The following is a 22,016-nucleotide window of genomic DNA, read 5'->3' as shown; positions in this document are numbered from 1 at the left end:
AACTGAGTCCCATTAGGGAGAGTGCTTTACCCAAGGGTATTCAGCAAACTGGAATCCCAGGACGGTGCTCCTATCTGATCCCTAGAGCTTTAAAGGACCCTATGGCTTTCTTCTTTTTCTGACAACCGAAAACCCTCCATGGAAGTGAGTTCTTAACATGCCGCCTGCTGCAGGTGCTGGGGACACGGGACAAGGTTTGAGCACGAGTGACGATCACGCTCGTATCAGCGAATGCAGTGTGCTACGAAAGCAATTTACCAGTTCAGCTACCAATATGCCGGGGATGGCTGTGATGGACTTTTCTCATCTGTATGAAAATGTCAATGACACAGCACACGTCCCATCGATACTTTCCCAAGTCCTCATTTTCCTGAGGCTGGAGGTGGCATGGGGTCTGTGTGTGTGTGTCGGGGGGCGGGGGGGACACGTGAAGTGTTCATTAAATGATAATAATAGTAGCTTCCATTTATTAAGTGCCTACTGTGTGTCAGGCACTAAGCTAAATGTTTTCTTTACTTTATCTCTAATTTTCCCCGTAGCCCTGCAGAATAGATGCAAATGGAAGATTGGGAAGGATGTTTCCTGACATCACACAGATAATGGGAGCTCTTTATTTGGTTATTTGTTCATTTGTTCATTCAGTTGTTTGATAAATTCTCATGAAACACCTCTATGGGTCCGGCACTCTGCTAGGTACCGAGGGTATGTTGATGAACGAAAAGAAGGCGCTCACAGTGTAACGTGGAAACCAGAAAATAAATAATCACAGCGGTGAACCTATACTTACGATGCAGGGGCTGGGAAGGATTCTCTGAGTGAGAACCAGAGGGGTGCTGGTTAAGTGACTCACAGCAGAGGCCCCCAGTTAGGAAGTGTCAGAACTGGAAGATTTGGGGCTGGAGCCTTGGTTCTTCCCATTTCCCTCCACGGAGAGGGCAAGCTTCCCAGGAGACCTGGTTTGAATCCCAGGGCTATAACTTCCTAGGTGGAGTGTTCTTGGGCCAACCACTTTACCTCCTCTGTGCGTGCCTTGAGGAACGGGAAGAATACTTACCTCACTGAGCCCACGTGGGAGTCAGAAGACATAGGAGTGAGGGAGCTGGAGAACTCAAACGTGTTTTGCACCCCACAACAGCAACGACTCGAGTCAGAGCCTTGCACTGTGCGGACCAAGTGGCGGTGTTGAGTCACCGAGCGGCGATGTCAGGATTTTCACAGCGATGTGAGGGCACCAGGTCCGGGCGGGGCCAGCTTCTTGCTTTGCTTTGGCTTTCCTAAAATGGGTCCAAGCCTGAGGGGGTCTCACCTCCTCAAGGCCAGCAGCCCTGCACAGAGGATGCGGAGAAGGCATCTGTGCAGGTGAGGAGTGTGTGCAGGGGAGAGTATCAGAAATTCACGCGTATGTGTCTCGAGCTCTGTCCCCAACAAGTCAAGGTAAGTTTCATGGTAGTGGAGCTTAGGCAAGAAAGAAGGGGGTTTTGACCCTCTCTCCTCTCCTCACCTCTGTCTGCCGTCAGGACGTCTGGAATAGCTAAAGAGGAGACATAAAATCAGCCCTTGAATCCCCACTCTCATCATTCTTGCAGGAAAGGTAGGCTATTCCTGAGAGCAGTAGAAAGTGATGGGTAAGATGGGTGAGACTATGGATGAGGAAGGGAGAAGGGGCTGTAATTAATAAGGACAGCACCTCGTAAATGCTCATTGTTCACTGGCTTCGAGAATTGCAGTGTAATTATATTAGGAAATGTACTGTACTCCACTTGGTAAAGGTAATGACATTTTAATTGCATGTGACTTCTCTGGCCCTGTCTGGGTCCCAGGCTCTGCAGGGAAGTGTGATCAGCCAGTGGCATTTCTAGATAGCAGGGCCAGGAGAGAATGGAAATGACTTGTCGCGAGCCCCACTCGGCACCGGCCACACTGTGATTCGCGTTGTGTAGTCATCAGGCAGTGTCCCAAGAGGCAGCACCATCCTGTAGGCAGAGACCTTGGGGGCAGAAGGGAAAGTGTTTCATCCGAGTCCTCAAGAGCGAGATTGAACCAAGCTGGTGGCCTCTAGGTCGAGAGTTCTTTTTTTTTTTTTTTTTTTTTTTTAACATTATGAGAATGGGGGACTAAGGGACAGAAGCTGGGTCCAGTTTCTTTCAGAGGTCCCATTTATATGAAGGAAAAGAAAACGGATCCTGGATCCTCAGAATATTACCCAGTTGAGATCAGCAGAGCTGAGTGTGGGGAAGGGTAAGGAATAGCAATTTCTTCTCGTTGAGGAGGGAGCTTCTGACTCAGATGACAGTGGGGACTTTGTCGGAGAGAATTCAGGATGCTGGGGCAAGCTGGGAAGGCTTCCTGAAGGAGGTGATGTGGGGGTGATGCCATCATGAAGGATGAGTGACTATGCCCGTGAGAAGCTGCCACTCTGAGCTGTGTCCTTCTCTGTTTACCAGTAGACTGCGGGCAGGGCTGTCTTCTATATCTTTGTGGGTGCCCATCACAGAGGTGGCACACGGTAAGTGCCTAATAAATGTTGTCCAATTCAAATCGCATATGAGCTCTGGTAAATTCTCCCAATTGTGGAAACCTGGACAGGTGAGGATTATTTCGAAAGAACACTCAGACTTTGGTAGGGATTTCTGCTGGAAGCACTCTCTTTGACAGGACCAGGATGAATGCTGAATTAATAAGAATTATCAATGCCATTATTCTTACTATTAATGATTAAGATAATACAGATAATGATGACAACAGAGCCAGTGATTCTAATATTTATTGAGTATGTACTACGTGTCAGACGCCAAGCAAGGATCTTCTATAGACTTTTTCATTTAATCTCCACACCAATTTTTGAAGCAGGTACTATTCTTATTCCCACTTGACTGAAACTGAGGCCCAGAGATATGCGGATAATCACCCTGCACCCCCCAATTAGGAAGAGAGAGAATAAGGGCTTCGATCCAGGCCTGCCTGATGCTAAACCTCATACCATCTCTCTGCTCTGTACTGTCTGCTCCACTAGGAGGGCACGAGAAACGGTCAGACCAATTTATGTTGACCTTCAGTGTCCTTGAGGGTAAAGGCAGGACGTTGGAAGACAAAACCAAATGGAGGTTTCTACCAGGAAACACTGCTGGACAGATGGGAATGTGCCGGTTGAGCCGGTGCTATGATTGTGCCCAATTCAGAAGAACAAGAGATTGCTACATTCACCGGAGTGACTTCATCCCAGAACCTCCGACCCGGTGTCCGGGGTTGAGGAGTTGGAGGGTTTGAGGCCAAGGCATGAAACGAAGCCTGGCTCCATATGGACCTTTGCTCAGTCTTCACAGGCAGATTCTTGGCATGTCCTCCAAGAGGCCACAGAAGATAGGAGGGGGCTTCCAGACCCAAAACTGGGGCCACATATCACATGGCAGCCTTTCTGCCTCCATCCCTTCCAAGAGAGCCCCGACCACTGGCCATCAAGAGGGAGGAGGGGGAGAAAGCCAAAGAGGGAGAAGACTGGACAGGGGTGGGCTCAGAGGCTCATCAAGATGTACCAAGATGAGACTCAGACCCAGGCTCCAAGTCGACTGCCTTCTTTCATAGCTTCCTAGGTCAGATGACTAATGAACGTAAGTGGCACCCAGTTTTTGTTACAAGTCCCCTTTATCGCAAATGTAGAGAAAATTGATTTCAGGGGCAATCAACTGTCTTGGGAACGGCAGAGTCGGTGAGACCAGGAACGCAAGGATTTGTTAGCCCTTCTCCTCCAGGAGCTGCCGAATCACATGGCTAGACCTCACAGAGGGGAGTTGGGGATGGGCTGGATAATCAGGAAGGCTCCCTGTAGGAGGTGGCTCATCAGACACGTTCCACTGAGATGGGCCTGGGGAGGTTACCGCCTGCTGCTTCAGTGAGATTGGCCACCCGTGCCTTTAGATCCTGCAGCCAGATTAGCCTCTCTTTCTGTTACCCGGAAACCTGAAGGAACAAGATAACAAGGAAGGGGGTGGAGACACCTCAGAAACAGGAATAGAAAGAGTGTGGCCTGGGAGTCAACACGCCTGGGATGTAAGCCTGGCTCTGCCCCATCGTATGTGTCGCTGTGGGCTTGTTGGTTTTCCCCTGGGGCTCTTGGGCCATCTGTGTGTGAAATGAAACCAGATCATCTCACAGCCCCCTTTCGGTTTCTGTGGTGTGTTCCCATAAAAATACACAGATCAAGGCTGAGCTCTCAGTGTTGTGTTCAGGAGGTGGTGCAGTCAGCTGGGAAGGAACAAGTTCTGTGAAGGGAGCAGTGGGTTGCGGTGAGCTGGACGGGGCAGGTGACCTTGAAGAGGGTTTTATCAGATGAAGGATGGTCATGGCAGAGGAAGTGACCCAAGCAAAGGCACAGAGGAAGAGAGTACAACATGTTTTCTGGAAAGAGTGAAGAGTCCATGGAGTGGGACCCCGAGCCACCGGGTGTTGTTGGTCTCTGCTTCTCGCTGGCATGACCCTGCTTGACCGCTGGACTGTAAGCTCCCCTGGGGCCAGAAGCCACCCTGTCACCGCTGCATCCCCACAGCCTGGCAGAGGGACCGCATGCACCAGCACACCCAAAACACGTGTTTAAGGGAGGAAGGCATTTCTCCGCACCTCAACACCTAGCTGCCTTTAACCAGATGCCTTTGTTTGCGTGAGTAAATGGGCAAAAGCCGGATTCTGCAAACATTTCAAAACCTCTACCTTGAGAGATTCAAAGAGCCTATCCTTTGGAAGTCGGTGGCTCCCTGGATATCCCACATGATTTGGGAACAGGTCCCCGGATGTCAGCTCTCAAGCCCTTCTCAGATCCCCAGGGCTTTGGGACCGAGGCTGGAGTGTGCTATATGTGTATGTTTGTAATTTATTTTATTATATATCTCTTCTCCCACTTTAATTGTTGCTGAGCTCATGTTTTATTTTAATTAATGTTTTAATTTAGTACATGCACCATGAGGCACTTTCTCTGAGGGTATAATTAACTTAGAAAAAAAAATCAGCTGCTGTAGCACTTGAGTCTGGGAAACCAAGGCTCAAAAAGGGTGGGTGTGTGGCCCAAAGTCACTTGGAAAATTGGGGATGGATTCAGGAGATGAAAGGTCTTTACAATGTACCCTAGGACTTCATCAACCTCCGTCCATTTGAGCGAAGTCAGAGGGGAGGCAGATGATATTTATGGAGCACCTACTACATGCCCAGCACGGAGCTCCTTGTTGTGTGCAGTGTGACATAGAATCCTTTTACCCTCTCAACAACCCTCCGAAGCAGATTTTCTTGTTCTCGTTTCACAGATGAAGGTGAGGCTGGAGAAGTAGCAGCCTCTTCAGATTCTAGCAAATGGAAAAGAGCAAAGCCAGAATTTGACCCATGTCAGTCTGTTCTCTAATCATGGGTTTATGTTGCCAGGCCACACTTTTTTTTTAAATTTGCGAATACACAGAAACTCTTGGGCAGCCACCCTGGAGCTATGCACAGGAATCCTCTAACTGAGAGGGAAGGGGCTCTCTGGAGCCTTCAACAGAATTAGTTTCTCTGGCGATGTTCGAAGTCAACCTCAGTCACTCACATTTTGACAGTAGCTTTAAATTTTTATTTATTTCTTTTGTCGAGAGAGAGACGGAGACAGAGAGAGGGAGAGAGAATCCCAAGCAGGCTCCATACCCCCCAGGGCACAGTCAAATGTGGGGCTCAAACTCATGAACCCCAAGATCACGACCTGAGCCAAAGTTGGACCCTTAACTAACTGAGCCACCCAGGCACCCCAAGAGTAGCTTTTAAGTCTCAAAATACTTTCATAACCACACCATACCACCATGATCAGCACCATGGCCAGCACCAGATCAGTTACTACTACTAAGGACAACAGCTAATATATAATATTCCAAGCACATTATACAGCAACTCTAGGTGGAGGTTCTATTCTTACCCCTTATTACAGATGAGATTCATGACAGCTCACGTGTTTTCAGACCTCGCCAATCTTTCAGCGCCAGTTCCCATCTTCTGATACCATTGCCTCTGAGGACATCTGAATGGGAAAGCTATGGACTCAGATGTGGTTGGAATCTCAGTCCCCTGTCTTCCTTCATCAGTTGTCTTCATGGCCGTGTGTCCTTCATTAATTGACTTCACAGTTCCCATTATAAATGTTCCAAAGGCTGGGAACACGGAGATGGCTCCAGCTCTCATTCTGCCAGGCAGCTTCTATTCTACCAGGCAGAAACAGGCAATGGACAAATGAAGGAATACAGAAAAAAAGGAAATCGCAGATAATGGGGAGAGTTTGTGGAAAACAAAAGAAGGATGATATTAGAGAGTGCCTGAGGATGTTCAGGGAAGGCTGTTCTGGGAAGATGATGTCTAAGCTGGGGTCAAGGAGACAAGGAAGAAAGGGAGGGGAAACCACAGGCAAAGGCTCTAGGGTAGGAAGGCTTCTCAGGGCCATTTTCTTATGTTTCCTACATTTTCTTGCATTTCTCTTTTAGGGCACTCTCACCACAGTGCGTGATTTTACATTCATCCGCGGGACCATTTCATTAGTATTCACCTCTTCACTGACTGTGAAGTTCAAGGGGGCAGGGGACAGGTCTGCTTTGTTCATTATTGTAACCACAGGATCCAAAGACAGCATCTGGCTCATAAATGTTTTCTGGATAAATGAATGAATGAAGGAACGAACGAACGAACGGATGAATGAGTTCTCAGTGAATGCTGTCCCCAAGCCCCCCTCCCTTTTATAAACTGTAAAGGGCAATCACTTGACCCTCAGCAAAGGAGGAGACTGAGAAACAGAACACAACGCTCACCTCCTATGTTGTAAGCTCCTTTCACTTGACCAAAAACGTCCACCACGTCTCATTCCTTCTAGATGTGTGTTGGGTGCCTACTGTGTACCTGGCCTTTGACATGTGAATGCTGTGAGACATCTAATGGGTAGATAGACCATGTTGGGTTACTTCCATTTCTTGGGGGCCGGGGAGGGGGGAATGACTCAGGCAAGTATGTGGCCGAGGTCATTGATCCCCTAATGCCTCAGTGATACTTTTCCCTCTCACTTGCCCTACTCCAGGTTTCATCCCCTCCCACGGCTCTGTCTGGGGATGTGCTTCCTAGAGCTCACAGAGGGCACGACTGGAGGGAAGCTTGACAGGAGCATGAAAGCCTTGTTTCCTGCAAAATTGCCAGCACTTTGATGGTGTCTGTGACATGGAATGTGCTTGTTAAATACACTCCCTGCTCCACCTTCCTTCTCCCCCTAGGGACTCAGGTTACCATGCAGACGCCTGAGCCCCCTTTGCCCTGTGGGCCTGCCCCTCACTCCTAATGGGGCTGTCCTGTGAAATCAGTGAAGACATCAGCAGTCACCACCTGTTTGCTCCTCTGTGCCCCCAGGAGACTCCAAGTCCCTTTAAAGGCAAGAACGTCTCTTTCTCCTCCGTATTTCCAAGGCCCACGTAGGGCCCAGCACACGGTAGGTTTTCAATATGTGTCTGTCAAAGGGACGACTGAAGGAGGCTCATCTGCTTCAGGAGGCTGTACTGGCCAGAGCGTGTTCCTGCTCTCCACTTGCCTTGCCTGCTGCTGGGCTCCCCCGGGGTGGCAACTGGTCTTTGCTGCACCTTCCAGAGCGCATTGTGTCACAGGTCTGCAGCTGTGTGTCTGGCACGAACTCGCATCCATCGCTGCAATTTGTGTGCACTGAAGCCATTTAATTAAATGGGACGGAATTGAATCTGCGAGGCTGTTATCGCTGATATTGTTTTCCGCGCACGCCCGGCTGCGAGGGAATCCACGGGAGGCCTGGGAGCGAGCTCCCCGCTCATTCCCGCCTGGCTCTCCCACCCCCAGCCCAGATGGCGCCGGGAAGCGGCCGAGATCCTGGGCCCAGATCTGAAGTCAGGGGTTCAAAGCCCCTCCACACACGCATCCCCGTCCCCATCGGTGGCTCTGAGCCGCTGACAGGCATGTGCCTCTCCCCAGGAGGCAGCCAGAGCTGTGGCAGCTAATTTTGCGGAGGGGGAACCTTGCCAAGCCAGAGCGAGCTTTCATTTGCCTAAGTTCGCATCAATAATTAATCCAACCTGGTTTTACACAAGGCTCGACATAAAATTATTAGTTCTGAGAGCTTTTCTTGAGCTAGTCCCAGAAGAGGGCTATGACCAGACCAAGAACTGAGGACCCATGAGAGATGGGCTGGGCCGTTCAGAAAGTCATTTTCTCGTTCCCATTTCAAGCTCCCTCCGTGGCTCCCCTGGGGCCTCTGCCATTGCCAGCCACCACTTTCTGAAGGCCGGTCATTCCCTTCAGTGGCTTCCCACTGTGCTTCTGATTTAGCCCCCATTCCCAGTGATATTTCCCAGGCCCCAGCTTCCTCCCCATTCCCTCTCTGTTAAGGCCAAACTGCCTTAACCCACTGTCTCTTATCGCCCTGGAGCGCGCTCCTCACCCACGTTTCTGGGCTTACTCATCCTGCGGGGCTGAAACCCAAAGCCACCTCCTCTGGGAAGCCTTTTCTGATTTCTCCAAGGATCACCTTTCTTCTGCTTCCCGGAGGTCTCCATTTCAAAAGGTTCCCCGACCATCTGGTTCTATTTTCCCCTTGCCCGTGTCTTCATTCCCAAGCAAGTGTGTGTTTCTCACGGGCAGGTAACAATAATCCATAATGGAATAACTCTCGGCGTGGGCCACTAGTGACTCTAACCGGGGGAAGTGGGCAGAGCTGGGTCCGCTGTTTCTTCCCCCGAACCAGATTCTTAGTCTTATTTCCAAACGTGGCCAAGAGCTTCTCAGTTTCATGAGTTTGAAGCCTCCTCTTTGTGACTGTATTTTTTTTCTTCTTCTTTTCCGCCCAGTTTTCCCCAGAGCCTTGTTCTCGTGCTCACAACCACCCGATTCCCCCAACCAGGCGCTCACGTTCTCCGGTCCACCCGACCCCAAACGCCACAGAACTTCCTGTTGCTGCTTAAATATCTCCTGCTCTTCAAGGCCTCTGGCACTTCCCCCTGTCTAGAAGGCCCTTCCAGCTCCATTACCCGTCCCCTCCCCCACCCCCAACTCCCTACCCATTTCTCAAGACCCAACTCAAGAGTCACGGCGTCTGTGAAGTTGACACGGTTGCTCCCTTTGCAGAGTTAAGGGACCTCCTCTTTGCTCCAAAGCCACAGTCTTGCCCCTACCTTGAATTTATCCGTGTATATCTTCCCCTGCCCTTGGCCCCAGCCCCTGATCCCTTTGAGGGGGGGCGGTGACCACATCTTTGTTTTTACTACCCCTCCCCCAAATCTCGAGCCCCATACTCGGCTTCCAGCAGGTGCTCAGCACATACTTGTTGAATTATTAAATAAATATGCAAGAAGTTGGAAATTAGAGACGGCAGTCTTACGATCCCCTGGGCGAGGAGGCGTGGGCTGTGGTTATCGCTGTTGTTCTGGTTGCTATTGTTTCCCAGGCATCCCATAACGCACACGCCCTGCTCACCTGTCTCGGGTTCTCAGACAAGGTCTTCTTTCAAATGTCCCATCTTATCGTCCCCCCCCCCCCCCCTGCAAAGAACATTCAGACTTCTCAGATCCGCCGTCGTCATATTTTGCTTAAAGTCAAGTCCCTTCCAAGGCGCGTTCCACGTCCGCTGTCTCGTCAGCCCTGGGTTAGGTGCTGGGAGGCGAAGTCAAACCCATGCGGTCCCCGCACAGGGCAACGAAGTTCACCGTCTGCGTTGGGGACAGAGCAAACGTAGCCGAGCGTGAAGCAGAGTGCGTCTGATAATGACGTTTCTGACCGTCAAGACAGTCACCAACCGGCAGCCTCTATGGTGAATGTGCGTTTCTTTTTAGCAGTGAGCCGTAGCAAGGAGCCTTTAAAGCGGGAGGATTAAATCATTCTGTTGAGAAAGGCATCACGGAGGGGTAGTTCGTTGAGCAAGACCGATGGAAAGCGTCTGTGCTTGCTCTGTCTGTTGGCCAGCGCACCTTTTCGCCAGAAACGTTTCCGCTTCCACTCCTCATACGGTCCCAAATGCCTTCTCTTTTCTCGCCAATAAATCTCCTTTGTTTCTCCTGAGACTCTCCTGCCAGGCTGTCAGGAAGTCTGCACAAAATAGTGTATTTCTGTCAAGAGTTCCATGTGAAGTGTGAACGGGCTTTTGAACGCCGGAGACAGTCGAGGCGGTGCGCGGGGACACCGTTGTCCTCGTGCCTGTTTACTTCCTGCTTCTGGCAAGCTCTGAGACAACTCGAGGCCGCTGGCTTGAGAGAGGGGGGGCCACAGTCTTGTGCAGCCTCCAAATGGTCCCCCCAGAAAGAGCCTAGAAGAAGAAGAGAGGAAGCCTGAGGTCCTGCCCTTCCGTGACCCACCCCCATCCCACCCGAGCAATATTCCAACCTCAGAGCCCCTGGACAGGACCACGCAAATGGGTCAAGGTCAAGGGCTTAAGCTAACCTGCTGCATGCATTCAGGCCATACCGCACCTGTCTTTAGTTTTCCCATCTGCATGGAAACGGGGGTAGATCATCCCCAGGGTGCCTTCTGGGTCTGGCACTCCATCACTTCATGAATCCATAGCAGCTAAAACTTGCTGAAAATGTGATTCTTTCTTGGAGACCCAAAGTCAATGGAAAATGAAATGGTCTAGGTAATTCCAAGACCCAGGAGGGACATTCTTTTAGGGCAGTAAAATAACAACAATAATAAAAATCTAGGATCAAAGTGCTTTCCCATCTCTTATTTGATTCTCCTAACCGTCCTGTGGGGAGAGAGCCAGATCCACAGAACTTTTCGGCTGGCCACCAGAGCCACTGTGTACAGACGTTTAGGTTGTGCACTGCACCAGGGCAGCACATCCGAGGAGACATCCTATGAGAAACACAGATTAATTTATACGAGAGCGTGTGCGTGGTCACGAAGGATCGCGTCTTCCAGCTGGCACACGGGATTGTGCACACAGCCCATGCATGCATGGTGCAAAAAATGTTCACAGCTGCCCTTGTCTTGACCGCACTTTGGAGGAGTCCTGCGAACACCTACCTATTCTCATGGAGACTTGACTCCCACCTTCCCTCTCCCTGAACCTGGTACCGGTGCCGTATCTGAGGGATGAGGTTGGGGTCTCGGTGTATTCTGTAAATGGTACGTGTGCCTGTGCCAGGCAGGGGTGCAGTGGATGAGGTGTGTGTCCACTCCTGGCCTCTGAGACCTCCCCTGGGGCGGAGCCAGGCCGAGCCGCGGGCACCCCCATACAGCAGCAGCCGGCACCTGCTTCTTCGTGGGACACACACACTGACCATCGACTTACAAAGAAGCTGGAGAGGGGCGCCTCGGTGACTCAGTCGGTTAAGCAGCGGACTCTTGATGGCGGCTCAGGGCACGATCTCTCGGTGGGGTTTGTGAGTTCGAGCCCCGCATCAGGCTCTGTGCTCACAGCGCGGAGGCTGCTTCAAATCCTCTGTCTCCCTCTCTCCCTCAGCCCCTCCCCAACTCATATGCACACATTCTCTCTCTCTCTCTCTCGCTCTCTCTCTCTTTCTCTCTCTCTCAAAAATAAATAAATGTTTAAAAAGAAAAAAGATGCTGGAGATCCGGACTATTTGTGCTGGTGACTTTTAGCCAGTGGGACAGATTAAAGTCAGGTCCGAAGCTTTGCTCCCCCCGGCCCTGTCCCCTGGCTTCCCTTCCTGCACTTCCCCTTTCTGTACATGAGGGCCATGGCAGGGGCACCAAATACAGCTGGAAGGGCCATGTCCCTGCTGTGCCAAAGCCAGACTGCTTAAGGCCGTTCGGGTTAATATGCCAACGTTTTAAAATGTCGCAGAAGGCAGGGCGCCTTCCTCTAACTCATACAAAAGCACCGCACAGGCTAGTGGTGGGCACCCAGACTGCCGTATGCGCATGGGGCTCTCCTCTGACCGTCTTGTGCTATGGATACCAAAGGCAATTTCCCAAGATGCCAGTTGGATCAGGCCACTTCCTCCCTCAGACACCTTCTAGGGCTCCCTATTGTCTATGAGAGGACTTTGCAAGGACGGAGGAAGGAGGGCGTATTCCGGAATTGCGTGGTGCAATTGAGATGCACATTTCCAGGTTCCACCGCAGGTGTGAAATGTTGGAAGGGACGTGGAGGGGGGACAGAGGTGGAGAAGAAAGGCATGCGTATTTTCAAGTTTCTCCCCAGAGATCTGAGACACCACCCTGACTAGGAAACACCGTCCTTGAGCAGGTGCGTGTGAGTGGGGGAGGGGCAGAGTAAAAGAGAGAGAGAGAGAGAGAGAGAGAGAGAGAGAGAGAGAGAATCCCAAGCCACGACCGTGAGATCATGACCTGAGCCGAAATCAAGAGTCACTTAACCGACTGAGCTACCCAGGCCCCCCCAAGGATGCTGTTTAGATCTTGCCACACCATTCAAGGCTTTCTAAGACTAGTCCAAACCTAATATTCCAGCTGCTTCTCCTGCCACTCGCCTTCACGCAACCCATGCTCCAGATCGCACTGGCTTTTCCTCCTTATCTGGACGCCACAGTCCAAATGCCACCGCCTTTGTGAAGCCTTCCTTGATTCTCCAGTGCAAACGGCTGCCTTCCTCGTTTGTGCCTCCACGTTCCAACTAGACCAGAGTTGAGACGGGGGTCCTTCTGGGGTGTGCATAGTACTACCACGTTGCCCCACCTGGTATCTCTGTGGCTTCAGCCTTTTGGAGGAAAGAGGCAAGGGATGTGTGTATGTCAGTGTGTGTGTGTGTGCCTGAGTTTGTGTCTCTGTGTTGTGTGTGTGTATGTGTGTGGGTGTCTGCACGGCAGGAAAAAGCAAGGGGAGAGAAGAATGGCAGGGTTCTGTAGCCTCTGCCCTCTGCTGTCAGTAGAGGCAACTGGTTTTGAGTGTTGATGGAGGATGACAGCTAGAGCTGGAGAAGCTGGGTCGTGCCTTGTGAGACCACAGGGCGGTGCAACCCAAGGGCAGGAGCAGCTGAGCTTGGGGGTCCAGTGCACAGCGCCATCTAGAGGTGGGTAAAGGATTTCTCCCCCGCCCCAACTCAGCCCCAGACCCTGAGAAGCCAAGCGCTGCCACTTTGTGAAGGGTGGGCGGGTGGTCTCCTGGTGCAAAGGGAAGAACTAATCAGAGAGACTGAGTCTATGCACTGGTTTTTGGACCCCAAAGGTGCTCTGTGAAGGTGTTTTCCTTCCATAGATGTCACAAGGCCTGTGGCAGGTGGAGAGGATGTTAAGAGGTGGCCTTTGGTCTCACAAACAGCTTGAGACAATTCTTGGTCTTGGAAACCTGGCTGTCATTTTAATGTATCCAAGCATTATTTATTCCATACTTGCCCTGGTTACTGCTACTCATAAACACGATAATAGCTGCTAACGTTCACTGAACACCTAGTATGCCCCCATTCTATCTATCTATCTATCTATCTATCTATGTCATCTATCTATCTATCTGTCATCTATCTATCTTATCTATCATCTATCAATCAATAATCTGTCTATCTTCTATCTATCTATCTATCTATCATCTATCTTATCTATCAATCATCTATCATCTATCTATCTATCTATCATCTATCTATCCATTTATATATCAATCAATCAATCAATCAATCATCTATCATCTATCAATCAATCAATCATCTATCTATCATCTATCTATCAATCAATCATCTATCTATCATCTATCTATCCATTTATATATCTATCAATCAATCAGTCATCTATCATCTATCATCTATCTAATCTATCTATTTAGTCATCTATCTATCTATCTATCTATCTATCTATGTCATCTATCTATCTATCTATCTATCATCAATCTATCTATCTATCTATCTATCTATCTATCTATCTATCTATCTAGGTCATCTATCTATCTATCTATCTATCTATCATCTATCTATCATCTATCTATCTATCATCTATCTATCTATCTATCTATCTATCTATCTATCTACTTATCTATTATCTATCTATCTATCATCTTTCTATCAATCATCTCTCTATCATCTATCTATCTATCTATCTATCTATCTATCTATGTCATCTATCTATCTATCTATCTATCATCAATCTATCTATCATCTATCTATCTATCTATCTATCTAGGTCATCTATCTATCTATCTATCTACTTATCTATTATCTATCTATCTATCTATCTATCTATCTATCTATGTATCATCTATCTACGTCATCTATCTACCTATCTATGTCATCTATCTATCTTATCTATCTACCATCTATCTATCTATCTATCTATCTATCTATCTATGTCATCTATCTATCTATCTATCTATCATCTATCATCTATCTATCTATCTATCTATCTGTCTAGATCATCTATCTATCTATCATCTATCTATCGCTTATCTATCATCTATCTTCTACTATCATCTATCTATCTATCTAGGTCATCTATCTATCTATCTATCATCTATCTATCTATCTACCTATCTATTATCTACCTATCTATCTATCTATCTATCTATCTATGTATCATCTATCTACGTCATCTATCTACCTATCTATGTCATCTATCTATCTTATCTATCTATCATCTATCTATCTATCTATCTATCTATCTAGGTCATCTATCTATCTAGGTCATCTATCTATCTATCTATCTATCTATCATCTATCATCTATCTATCTATCTATCTATCTAGATCATCTATCTATCTATCATCTATCTATCGCTTATCTATCATTTATCTTCTACTATCATCTATCTATCTATCTATCTATCTATCTAGATCATCTATCTATCTATCTATCTATCTATCTATCGTTTATCTATCATCTATCTTCTATCTATCATCTATCCATCATCTATCTCTCCTTATTTGATGCCTGTGCTAATCCTGTGATATGTTATCAACCAGCCCATTTTATAGAGGAGGAATATAAAGGTCAGAAACGCAGTAATTCCTGTGGCCAATCATACAGTTAGACAGTGGAGAGAATGATGTCCAAACTCAAATCTGTGGGACTGTAAGGTATGTAACCCTTCTCCGAGGCTACACGGGCAGCTGACATCATCTGCCTGCAGATTATTTATTTCTGAGTTCCTACCCTGTACCTGCTTGGCTCAAGGCAAGGCTCATAGCCAGGCCAGGAGTTATCAGGCTCCAAGCCCTTGTGCCACGGTGGTTCACAACTCAGACCCTGCGCCCAGACGTGCCTGACATGCGTCACATGGCGGCTGGGTGACCTCGGATGAGCAGCTCGACTTCTCTGAGCCTGTTTGCTCATGGCGTTGCAACGGGGACTCAGGAAGATGTGTTTAAGAATTTAGCAGACCGCCAGGCATACAGCAAGTGTTCAGCAGATGAGGGCTATTCAGGTTATCATCTGAGCTTTTGCGGAGGACACACTGTGTACTAGGTGCAGTATCCATTTCTCGGACGGGTACTGCATCGCGATGCATGTATCCTAATGAATTAAACTCTGCCCTCCCTCCCCTCCCAGGCTTCGCTGGCGCCTGTGCTGCATACGGAGTGGAGAACTTTCCCTCTCCCGAGACCCGCGGGGAGCGGCTGTCCCTATTTATCATTTAGGAAACATCTGCTCTTTGGCGAAATATCACCCTCGTGAACAAACACAGTGCGGGCATTTGACCTTTCTCAACGAGCGTTGGCTTCTTTGCTCACCGCCAGGAATGAAGCAGATTTGAGGGGGAGACGTGTGTCAAAGGACCTTTCAAAGGGGTCACCAGATGGGTGCCGGGGTGATGAACCTGGGGCTGAGAACAGCGGTCGAGATGGATTGGAGGCTGCAAACTAATAAACCTGATCCTGTTATTTGGGCGGGCCAAGAAATCTCAACATCTGCGGGCACAAAGCCTGGAAGTGACGTCAGCCGGGCAGGTGCTAAGAATGCACAGGCTGCTGTGGTCCCCACGGCCTCACTCTGGTCTCCCTCTTGTGCCCTCGGCAGTGGCAGCTGGCACCTGTCAGGCAGAACCCAGAAGGCACGGCTGGCCGGAGGCTGTCAGGTGAGTCTGTAGGTGGCATCAGTGAGCCCCCCCAGGGTTTGCGTGGCTTCTCTGAGAAGCTTCTGGGTCCTCCCAGGGCCGGTGAGCAGGAGTGGTCTGGGATAGAGGCTGCGATCACCGGAAGGGACACAAGCAATTATATAAAACAGAAACTTCAGGAGCATCTGGGTGGCTCAGGCCGTTGAGCATCTGACTCTCGATTTCAGCTCAGGTCACGATCTCCCGGTTTGTGGGATCGAGGCCCACACTGGGCTCTGTGCTGACAGTGTGGGACCCGCTTGGGATTCTCTCCCTCCTCTCTCTCTCTGCCCCTCCCTTGCTGTTGTGTGTGCGCACTCTCTCTCAAATGAGAGAAGTAAACTTTAAAAATAAAATAAAACACAATAAAACAAAACAAAACAAAATAAAATATATTTAAAAAAAAAAGTAAAAGCTTTCAGGCACTGCATTTGGGTATGACAGCAAAATTGTAGCCCTAAGATCACCGCCAAGCAGTAATCTTTCCTGCCGGGGTCTGTGTGGGGCTCGACTGAGGAAGAGATCGTTCATGCTAATGAGTTCTTTTTACTTGGCTTCCCTCATTCACAAGCATTTACTGAGACCTACTGCGTGCCCGGTGCTTTGCTAGGATCAGGGACCCTGAAATGAATTTTAAAAAGTCATCGTCTCTTCGGAGCTCACAGACTTTAGTGGGGTGAGGGTCAGGGTCAGGGTCAGGGGTAGTGGTGCAGAGAGAAGAGATCCAGAGCAGGTGGGACAAGGACAATGTCACCAGCACAAACATGAGGCTCGTGGTTCTCAGCGTTGTCCACGGGAGACGGCTCTGTGGCGGGCTCGGGACCTGCAGGACGGTCTGGGCTGGGAACTGGGAACAAGGGACAGGGCATGGGCCGAGGGGAGGCGAGCACAGAACACTTACAGCGAACAGGCTAGGCTCGCATTCCCAGGGAGTGGGGCAAATGAGGCAGTGAGAGCTCAGACTTGAAATGCAGCTTGTGGCTGAACCACAGACGCTCTGGGGAATTTCTTGTGATGGCAGTAAGGGGCCACTGAAGATTTGCAGCTTGTGCTTGAGGGCATGTCGTATTGTAGCTGCACTGGGAGGGGCTTCGAGACCACAGGCAGGAAGGTCAGTTAAGCGACCATCGCACTCAGGAGGAGGGCTGGAAATTAATCTCTCTGAATCTACCAATTTCCGTGCTCACCTTCGTGACCCACCTCTGACCAGGGCTCTGGAAATGGATGAGCTGGAGATGTGGCTGGACCATTACCGTGGGTGGTAAATAAGGAGGCACCAAAGAAGGCAGTGCAGACGGCGGGAAGTAGTTTCAAGACCGGAGCTGCTGAAAGGAGTCTGCCTTCTCATTCCTGACCCCTCTTTGCAGCCGGGGTCTCAGATTCTGTAAATGCGTTAAGAACCAACACACAAAAATCAATGTGTCCAGGAGACCTTTCTAGGCTGGAGAGTGGAGATGGAAGGGTGTCCATTAGGCCCCTTGCATGGGGTGGAAAGCAGGGGGACAGTGAGGGGTCAGCCACCTGGACCCAATTCAGGTCTCCACCACTCAGCCACTGGGTAACCTTGACCGAGTTCCTTAACACCTCTGAGCCTTAGTTTCCTTGTCTGAAAATGGGTGGTCACCCTCTTCCGATGTTGTAAGGGTTGTGATGTTCTTAGGGAAAGATACATAAATTGTCCAATCAATATTAGCTTCTTTCCCTTGCCACTTAAAGGAGCCTGATGACCAGCCTTTGTTGCTAAACGACTGCTGCAGGACTGTCCTTTCTCTAGTCCAAATATAACTGGAAATGTTCTTCTTTGTTAAGTTGCAGTTCTCATGATGGAGGTTGAGTTTTTCAGCGGTAAGCAGTCATTCACACGTTAGTATGAATGCATCTTAACTTACAAGGTGTTTCCAGCCGAGCCTTTACAGATGATCCAGGATGACCCCCTTGTTTTAGTCCAGGGAAGGGAGGGAGGTTCTCAAGGTCTTAGAAAGAGATAAAGAACCAGGATTAGTTCTCAGGTCCCCTGTGGCTCGACGGCTACCCTTTCAGTTACTCATGATGAAAATTGACTTACCTGTTATTCTGATAGCAGGCAGATACTGAGCCTGAAATAGAAGCAAGGCTTCTATCTCCCTCCGAGAAGGGAGGCATCTTACTCAAAGAGGTGAAGTGTGCTATTGCAACATTTGAGGGTTTCCTCTCGGGTTTTCGGAACCTTGGAGGTGGGCCTGCCCCGTGTGGTTGCAGGATTGCAGCCCGGGTTCCTCACGGGAAGGGAAAACAAGGTCATCTCGAGCCTTGCAGGTGGCCACCTGAGATGGAAAAGAAGGCAGAGGTAGGACCCTGGGCTAACTGCCTCCGCACTCAGCCTATGAGTCTACACCTGCACAGTAGGTAGAGACATGCCCATATCCTGTGCATCCGGGTCCCCGCGGGCTGTGGGTTTGCGCATTGCCACATTCACTCTGAGTCTTGGTAGCGCTGAGCCCTCACCAACGGGGCACCTCAGCCCAACACAGCATCTGCGTGGCCCTGCGCGGACCAGGACGGGACAGGAGTTGTGGGGATCATGTCTGGAGACTTCTCACTCAGCACCCTTGCAGGCAGGCGAGCGAACTAGGGTCAGATTTCTCAGCAGGGCATGTGCTTGTCTTTACAACGGGCTCTGGCCTGTCTACATCCTGCCGTGTCTCTTCTTCCTCCCCACACAGCCAACGCTTCAGCCACAGAGAACTTTCCGTGCACCCTACCTTCCTTCGCGTCTCCTGTGCCACTGCACATCCCCTCCTGCCTCCCGCCCCCTCTCCTCATCACTCGAGAGACATCCTCACCCTCCCAGGTCCAGCTCAAGTATCGCTGATTCTTGGGTTCCATCACATTTCCTTCATTCCTTCATTCTGTCGCTCCACGGATACTGGTCATAAATCGAGAATGTTCCAGGCTCTGAGCCACTAACGCCCCATCCCATCTGCATGCATACCGGACTCTCTGCTGGGCAAGGCAAGGGCCGTGCTTGTCACATCCTAATGTTCTGAACATCTGGTCTAATGCCTCGCACACAGTAGGTACTCATTAAATGCTTGCGAAGATAGGTATGGGATGCGGTGAATGGGAGGTTGGGTCGGATGAACTCCCAGTCTCCTTCCAGCTGGAATCGTGGGTGGCTTTGCAATTCTCAGTGTGCCAGGAGATGTGGGGGTGACACTGCCTTTGACCAACATTTATTTTTGAGAGAGAGAGAGAGAGAGAGAGCGCGCGCGCGCGCGCACGAGTGGGGGAGGGGCAGAGGGCGAGACAGAATCCGAAGCAGGCTCCAGGCTCTGAGCTGTCCGCACAGACCCCGACGCGGGGCTCGAACTCACGAACCGCGAGATCATGACCCCAGCCGAAGTCGGACGCTCAACCGACGCAGCCACCCACAGAGTTTATTTCTGATGGAACTTAGACCCATTCATTTGCAGAGCGCCACCTACAGGCGAGACTGGATGTGCTCAGCGCCTAAGAGAGGGGCAGGGATAGTGCCTGTGGTTTTGGGGAGGGGTGAGGCCACATCCAGCGGGTGGAGGGGCATCAAGGAAGACTCCTGGGCGGGGGGCCAGTGAGCTGGGACTTGAAGCATGGGAAGGGGATGGAGGAGGAGGCAGGAGGTCCCAGGACCGGTCACGGCAGAGCCAAGTTTTCCAACTGGGAATGTATGTATGATAATGCAAAAGATATATATTTTTTTCCCATCACATAAAACTGAAACTTTGCCTTTAATATCACCCAGCAACATGGCCTAAGTTATGGGCACAGGGACTACGGGGAAGAGGACGGGTGAACAGTTTTTCTTCCACAAATGAAAAGCGCCCTGGCCACACAGAACTTTGGGCTAAACAAAGTTCAACAAGACTCCTCACTGCAGGCCTTTCCAGAGCCTTTAATGTGCCCATGGGGAGACCAAGCGGGAACATTCCCCTGGCTGGTTGGCCATCAGAACCATTGTGTTTTGAGCCTAGCATTCTGAAATCCTGTTCCGGGGAGCAAGGTGGCCTCCCTCTCTCTCCCTGTCTGTCAGGATGGTGCTTGGAGGGCAGGAAGGACATTCCTGAAAGTCATTTAAGGGGCTGCTCCAGGTCTGACTCTCCTAGGCTGAGGCCGTCAGGAGAAGGAACCCGACATTGGTTGAGCTCCTACTTTGCCCCCCAATGCTGTGTCTCTGGCTGAGGGCGTGTCACTTCACTCCCCATCGCCCCACAAAGCAGATCTTATCTCGGTTTCCTAGAAGGCTCAGAGGAGCCAGAGGACGGGCCCAAGGTCACACAGCAGGCAGCTTGGGTCTGAACCACCTCCAGGGTCCACGCTTTCCCTGCAGTCAGCTCCTGTGCCTTTCCTCTGACAAAAGCTCCCAAGATCTACAAAGCAACCCCATGCTGAGCTCCTGTGGCCTCAGACTTCAGTTTCCCCGCTGGGGGGACCCAGCTTCCAGGGTCCCCTTCACTTTACCTTGCAGAGAACCCCTCCCCCTACAAGGGCTGAGAATGACTTTGCAAGATAAAGGGCTTTGTGCCGGGAGGACACCTCTCCTCCAGCCAGCCGCCCTTGACTTCCTTCTGTCCCTCTGTCACCCCTCACCCAGGCTGCTGGCGTGGGGGGGGGGGGTGGAGAAACGCCTTCAAAATCGAAGGCCTCGTTCCAGCCTCACCTTATGATACGCCCAGGGAAGGAGCGCAGACGGACTCAATTACCAGTCGGGTTAAAGCTCCCTTTGGCTGGAAACGGAGTTGTTTTTGCAAAAGTCCTTCCTTGATTTTTGCACCGTCAGAGGCGGTTTTTAAATTTTATGCTTTCCGGTCTTTTAGCATTCTGCCTGGTTTGCTCTCACACTTTACTGGGCAATTTTCAAACGTTACACCTCAGTCCTACCAGATGTCGGGGGGGGGGGTCAGCCTTCCGGGGCTGTGATGGATGTGGTGTTGAGGAGGCTGGAGCTGGGGAGGAACCAGGGCCCCCCCCCCCCCACCCCGTCCAGGAACAGCCTGACAGCACCGCATGGTTGGAGTTAGGCTTTCTGTGCTCCGCCCCCTGCTTCCAAGTGACCCTCTTTGGGAGAGGCGGTCTGGCCTGGGGTTAGCTACTGGACCCCCCTCAGCCTCGCCCCCTCGCTGCTGGCCACCAACGGTGAGCCCTGGAGCAAGGCTTGGAACGTTGCTCTGTAGACCTTTGTGGAATAACTGAATGGTCGGTCTCGAGGAGAAGGCAAACTAACACTCATTCAGTTTCAGGCACTCTGCCGGCGTGTGTTTAAAGTCACGCGGGCGAGTATTATCTTTGTTTTACAGCTGAGAAGGCACCAGAGGACTCTCTTAGCTCCAAAGTTAAGGAAGAAGATTAGATGCTAGGTGACCTTTTAATGGCCTTTGCAAAGATACACTTAGAAGAAAATGGAATTTTAATACTGAAAGGAATTGAAGGAAGGCAAGGAGGACGCACTTAGCCACTATGCCGTAGCAGGAGGCAGTGCAGTGCTAAGAAGAGTGGCTTGAGAATCAGACAAAACTTTTCCCAGCCTTGACTCTGCCGCTGTCTAGCTGTGTGACATTGAACTGGCTGCCTGACATCTCTGAGCCTGCAACATAAAGAGAGCAAAGCCCTCTCGTTGGTCAGGCTACAAACCTGGATGGAATGTCCGTCACGAGCCAGCCCTGGTTCTAGGCACAGCAGCTGGAACAGCGAACCGGCCGGCACAATCTTACCGTCACCGGGGCGGAGGCTCCTGCAAGGAGAGGGCCACCAAACACTGCAAACAATACTCGCGTTGGCCAAGTAGTGTCATGTATTGAACAGTGCTTGCTTGACTCGACTGATGAGACCAGGGATGTCCAGGGTGGCCATGGTCTGGGGTGGTTTCTATAGAGCGATGATAGTTGACTTGATCCCTAGATGACGGGAACGAGCAAGCCGTGCACGGTGCTGGGACAGGAGTGCCACCAGCGGAAGGCACAGCAAGTGAAATACCTGAAGTGGAAGGACCCAGGGTTGAAGGACCGGTGT

This window comes from Puma concolor, chromosome D4, assembly GCF_028749965.1.
Source record: "Puma concolor isolate L17-30 chromosome D4, mPumCon1.1.hap2, whole genome shotgun sequence".
In the NCBI taxonomy this organism is placed as follows: domain Eukaryota; kingdom Metazoa; phylum Chordata; class Mammalia; order Carnivora; family Felidae; genus Puma; species Puma concolor.
This window is presented reverse-complemented; position numbering follows the sequence as displayed.